This window comes from Penaeus vannamei, chromosome 3 (genome assembly GCF_042767895.1).
Source record: "Penaeus vannamei isolate JL-2024 chromosome 3, ASM4276789v1, whole genome shotgun sequence".
NCBI lineage: Eukaryota > Metazoa > Arthropoda > Malacostraca > Decapoda > Penaeidae > Penaeus > Penaeus vannamei.
Genome location: NC_091551.1, coordinates 2,485,274 through 2,491,907, shown reverse-complemented (window position 1 = coordinate 2,491,907; position 6,634 = coordinate 2,485,274).

Genomic DNA, 6,634 nt, shown 5'->3' with positions numbered 1-6,634 from the left:
AACATAGACGTTGGGATTGCAATATCAATATCACTCGTGGTTTTATGGAGCTAATACAACCTCCTTGTGAACTGATGTTGATTAATGATCGTAAGTTTATAAAGAGTGAAGGGGAGAGGCATTTCTTTTTTTTTCTTTTCTCTCTCTTTTCTGTTTCTCTTTACTTTCTCTTTCTTCTTCTTTGTTTCTTCTTACTTTCTTCTCTTCTTTCTGTTTCCTCTCATTTTCTTTCTCTCTCTTCTTTTCTGTTTCTCTTACTTTCTCTTTCTCTCTATTCTTCTCTTTTTCTTATTCTTTCTTTTTTTTATCTCCCTTCTCTCTCTCTCTCTCTCTCTCCTCGTATTTCATTCTATCCGCCCTCTATCGCCATCTCCCTCGTCTCTTATCACCGTGTATTCCTGTTTTCTCCTCCTCCCTCCTCACTCCCCTTTCCTGGTCCGATTTCTCCCTCCTCCTCCTTCACTCCCCTTCTCCCGCTCCTCCTCTCCTCCCCCATTTTACCCTATCTATCTCTCCTCCCCTCTCCCCCTTTCCTTCTTACCCCATCTCTCTCTCTCTCTCTCTCCTCCTCTCCCCCTCCTTTCCTTCTTACCCTATCTCTCTCTCCCTCCTCTCCCTCCTTTCCTTTTTACCCTCTCTCTCTCTCCTCCACTCCCTCTCCTTTCATTCTTACCCTAGCTCCCTCTCTCCTCTCCCTCTTCCCCTCTCCTCTCCTCTCCCATTTTACCCATCTCTCTCTCTCCTCCTCTCCCCCTCCTTTCCTTCTTACCCTCTCTCTCTCTCCTCCACTCCCTCTCCTTTCATTCTTACCCTAGCTCCCTCTCCTCCTCTCTTTCTCCTCTCCCTCTTCCCTTCCTCCTCCTCTCCCTCGCCTCTCCCTCTTCCCTTCCTCCTCTCTCTCTCTCCTCTCCCTCTTCCCTTCCTCCTCCTCTCTCCTTAGTTCTGCACTTGCACATTGCAGCGTAGTACCAAGAGTAACATAGACGTTGGGATTGCAATATCAATATCACTCGTGGTTTTATGGAGCTAATACAACCTCCTTGTGAACTGATGTTGATTAATGATCGTAAGTTTATAAAGAGTGAAGGAGAGGCATTCTTTTTTTTTTCTTTCTCTCTCTTCTTTTCTGTTTCTCTTACTTTCTCTTTCTCTCTCTTCTTTTCTGTTTCTCTTACTTTCTCTTTCTCTCTCTTCTTTTCTGTTTCTCTTACTTTCTCTTTCTCTCTCTTCTTTTCTGTTTCTCTTATTTTCTCTTTCTCTCTATTCTTCTCTTTCTCTTATTCTTTCTTTTTTTTATCTCCCTTCTCTCTCTCTCTCTCTCTCTCCTCGTATTTCATTCTATCCGCCCTCTATCGCCATCTCCCTCGTCTCTTATCACCGTGTGGTATTCCTGTTTTCTCTCCTCCTCCTCCCACTCCCCCTTTCCCGGTCCTATCTCTCCTCCTTCCATCTCTTTTCCCGCTCCTCTCTCCTCCTCCTTCCACTCCCTCTTTTCCCGCTCCTCTCTTTCCTCGCCTACCTCCTCCCTCCTCACTCTCTCTCTCCTCTCCTCTCGTACCCTTCTTTACCTTACCCTCTCTCCCTCCGAGAGAAGAGAGAGGGGGAGCTCTCTCCTCTCCATCACTCTAACCCCTCCCTCCCCTCTTCCCCTCTCTCTCCTCTCTCACCTCCCCCTTTCCTTCTCTCTCCTCCCACCCCACTCTCTCTCCTCCCTCTCCAGTCCCTCTCCTTCCTTCTCCCCCTCCCTTCCTCCTTCTAGCCTTCTCTTACTTTCTCCTCTCTCTCTTCTCCTTCCCTCTATCTCTCCTTCTCACCTTCCCCTTCCTCTAGCCTTCTTCTCTTCCCCCCTCTCCCTCTCTCCTCTCATCTATCTCCCCTCCTCCTCCCTTCCTCTAGCCTTCTCTTCCCCCTCTCCCCCTCTCTCTCCTTCCCTCTCACCCTCCATTCCTCTAGCCTTCTCTTCCCCCTCTCCCCTCCCCTCCCCCTCTCTCTCCTTCCCTCTATCTCTCCCCTCTCACCCTCCCTTCCTCTAGCCTTCTCTTCCCCCTCTCCCCCTTTCTCTCCTTCCCTCTCTCACCCTCCCTTCCTCTAGCCTTCTCTTCCCCCTCTCCCCCTCCTCTCCTTCCCCCCTCTCTCTTCACTCTTTCGAGGCGGAGGAGGGCGGAGAAAGGTGGAGAAGGGGCGGAGGAGTTCTGCGAAGGGAGAAGAGGGATAAATTCCTTCCACTAATTTGACTTGAGATCCTGTCCTTCGAAAGTTAAAAGTCGAAAGCGCAGGACAGGGAATGGTCTGTGTTTAGGGGAAAATGACTGAGCATGTCCTATATCTTTTGGGGGAGATTCTATCTGCAGGGGAAGAGAAAAGAGAATTTTTCTTTCTTTCTTTTTCTTTTTTTCTTTTTTTCTTTCTTTCTTTCTTTCTTTTTTTCTTTCTTTCTTATTTAAGGTTCTTTTTTTGGGGGGAAGGGGTTGAGAACAGAGAATGTTTTATCTTTAGGGGGAAGTATAAATAGAAAATGTCTTATATTTAGGGGAGATTTTTTACTTTAGGGGAAAAGAACAGGGAATATTCTATTTGGGGGGGGGAAATAATAAGAATGTTCTATCTTTAGGAATGAATGATGGATGGATGGATAGATCGATAGACAAATATATAGATAGATAGATAGATAGAGAGAGAGAGAGAGAGAGAGAGAGAGAGAGAGAGAGAGAGAGAGAGAGAGAGAGAGAGAGAGAGAGAGAGAGAGAGAGAGAGAGAGAGAGAGAGAGAGATGGATAGATAAATAGACAGATAGATGGATAGATAGACAAATAGATAGATAGAGAGATGAATAGAAAATGATAACGATAACGATATGGAATGCTAGAAACAACGAAACTGTAATAAGTAACAATACAAAAAATAACACCAGGAATAACACAGAAATCGCAAAGAATAACAAATAGTCTGAAAAAAAAACAAAATACCAAATATAGATGACATATATGACTAAAAAAAAAAAAGAATACGATAAAAAAAAATTCGCAACGTAGGTGGTCAGTAAATCCCTTTATAATACCAGTATCGTATTTATAGAACAACGAATTACTTACTTAATAAGGGTCAAGTACGTCGAAATGGCGAACGTGCTTATCTTCAACGCTTGAAGATTGTTTGTTTATTAATCTTGTGACTTTTTTCTCAAAGGGAAAGGCAATACAGATGGAAGGAGAGTCGAGATTCGGGTTAAGATAGTTGGTGTGTTGTTGCGTGCGTCAATTTGCCGAATCATCTTGGCGGTGTACGTGTTGTGTTGTAGTGTGTGGTTTGTTTGTGTGTAAATTATATTGATTGTGTGCATATATAAACAAATACATACATGTACACTTATTCATATGTATATATATACATATGTTTATGTATATACATATGCATATGTGTGTGGCCGTGTGCGTGCGCGTGCGTGTGTTTGTGTGTGTGTGCGAGCTTGCATATATACATTCAATCATGTACACACACACACACACACATCTACATACATACATACATACATACATACATATATATATATATATATATATATATATATATATATGTGTGTGTGTGTGTGTGTGTGTGTGTGTGTGTGTGTGTGTGTGTGTGTATGTATATATATATATATATATATATATATATATATATATATATATATATATATATATATATATATATATATGTATATATTATACATGTATGTATGTATATACTAATAACAACAGTGTAATGATGATAATACTTGATAATATGAGATAAATGACAATAATAATGGTAACGATAATATCAATAATCACATAACAAAAATAAAACTAAAATACTAATAATAACAATAACAATAAAATGATGATAACGATAGAAGAACTGAAGAAAAATCCGAAGCATGAAAACGGGAAATAATAAGAAGAATGAAAGAAAGAATGTGGAAAAGAATAATAAAAAATAAATAAAATAAGGATAGGCAGAAGATAATGATGTGAAGAAGAATAACATTATTTAGACAAAAAAAAATATGATAAAGAAATGAAATGTAGTTAAAGATTGGGTAGAAAAGAATAAAAGAAGAAAATAGTAATGAAAATTAATACTACATAATGAGATTTGTAAAATGAAAATGAATAATGCATAATAATAAAAAAAAGATGAAATAATGCATACTTAAAGAGAAAGAAAGAAATAGTTGCAGAAATAAAAGAGTAATATTTTAAAAGAACAAAGAACGATAAACCTACAGGACTAAGAAAGGAAATAGTGATAAAAATTAACGAAAAACAAATGAAACAGAAAAAATAGATATACAAGGATTTTAGAGAACTATGGAAAAAAATAAAAAAAAATTAAAACAACAACAACAAACACATTTTGATGATGAAAATAATTAAGAAAATAAGAAAAATAAAGATAAAAAAAATTAACATATAATACTGAAGATAATAAAATAAAAAAGGATATACAAAGAAACATAATGATATAGAAAATGACAAAAAAAAAAAAAAAAAACGCTTCGACAGATAATGAAAAGGATAATGATAAGAATAAAAAGGTGAAAAAAAATAAAAACGAGACAGATAATGAAAATGATTATTGTTTCGATGTTCCCAATGACCTCATTTTGTCCAATGAAGTCCTATGAATAATTAGCTAAATAGATGATAAATAATCCATATAAAGCAATGAATGAAAAATAAATAAATAAAATTAATTAAATAAATAAATAAGTACAAATAATAAATGATTTTAAAAAATGAAAACAAGGATCTGAAGGAACATACCATACAAAGAAGAAAAAGAAATAAAGAAAGAGTTTGATAACAAACATCAGAAATAACTTCCCAATAAAAAAAAAACTATTTCAGAATAAGCATAAAAAAGAAAACAAAAATAAGTCTAAACATCGAAAAAAAGAAAAAAAATAATAAAAAGAAGAAAAAGAAAGAAAGAATTTGATAACAAACATCAGACATAACTTACCAATGAAGAAAAAACAAAGTTTCAGAATAAACCTAAAAAAAAAGAAAAGAAAAACAAGTCTAAACATCATAAACAAAGAAAAAAGAAGAAAAAGAAATAAAGAATTTGATAACAAACATCAGAAATAACTTACCAATAAAATAAAATAAAAAAAAAACTGTTTCATAATAAAACTTAAAAAAACAAGTCTAAATACCGAAAAAATACAAAAAAAGAAAAGAAAAATAAACACCTGAAAGAATCTCCCCTCCCCTCCTCCCCCCCCCCCCTCCCACTCCATATTCCTTTATATCAAAAGGGAAAAAAAATAAACAAATAGATAAATAGAGAGAATGAGCGCTAAATTAACGACTCGAAAACAAGGTCATCAGGTCATCTCCTTGAACCAAATGACCTCATTCCGACGACCTCCACGCCCCTCCTCCTCCTCCTCCTCCTCCTCCTCCTCCTCCTCCTCCTTCTTCTTCTTCGTTGCCTTCGTCTTCTTCTCTCTCTTCTTTTTATTCTTTTACTTTTCTTGTCTCTCTCACTATTTCTTCTCACTCTCTCTTCTCTTCTTCTTCTTCTTCTTCTTCTTCTTCTTCTTCTTCTTCTTCTTCTTCTTCTTCTTCTTCTCTCTTCTTCTCCTTCTTCTTTTCTCTTCTTCTTCTTCTGATGCCCTTCCTGTCTCCCTTCTTTTATTCTCTTTTATTTTCTCTCATCTTCTCTTCCTCACTCTCTCTCTCTCTCCTTCTTCTTCTTCTTTCTTCGTTGCCTTCGTCTTCTTCTTCTCCTCCCTCCTCCTATTCTTTTTTATTCTTCTGCTGTACTTCGTCTTCTCTTTTCTCTCTCACTTTATTCTTTTTACTTCTTCTCTCTTCCTCCTCTCACTACTCCTCCTCTTCACTCCTTCTTCTTCCTTCTTCTTCTCTTTCTCCTGCTTCTTCTTATTATTATTATTCCTTCTCCCTCCTTCCCTTCTTCTTCTTCGTTACTTTCTTCTGTCTTCTTCTTTCTTCATCTCTCTTCTTCTTATTCTTTTACTCTTCTTCTTCTTCTCTCATCTACTTCTCCATTCCTCTCTCCTTCTCCTTCTTCTTCGTTGCCTTCGTCACTTCTTCTTCTCCTCTTTTATTTTTTACTTCTTCTTCTCTCTCACTTCTCCTCACTCTCTCTCTTCTTTCTCCTCTTTTCATCTTCCTCCTCCTCCCCATTCTTCTTTTTCTTCGTTGACTTCGTCTTCTACTCTCTCTCTTCTTATTATTCTTTTACTTTCTTCTCTCTCTCACTACTTCATCTTCTCACTCTCTCTCCTTCTTCTTCTTATTATTATTATTCCTTCTCCTCCTCCTTCTTTTTTTTCTTCTTCGTTACTTTCGTCTTCTTCTTCTCTCTCTTCTTTTTATTCTTTTACTTTTTCTTCTCTCTCTCACTTCTCCTTATCACTCTCTCTCTCCTTCTTCTTCTCTCTCTCACTTCTTCTTCTCACTTTCTCCTCCTCCTCCTCCTTCTTCTTCTTCTTCTTCTTCTTCTTCTTCTCCTCTTCCTCCTCCTCCTCCGTCTACGGTCTCCACGCTCCTTTTCCTCCTCTTTCTCTTTCTCTTCCTCTACCACCTACTTCCCTCATCCGGTGTCTCAGAGGAGGAAGAGAAGGAGGGAAGAGGAGAAGGGA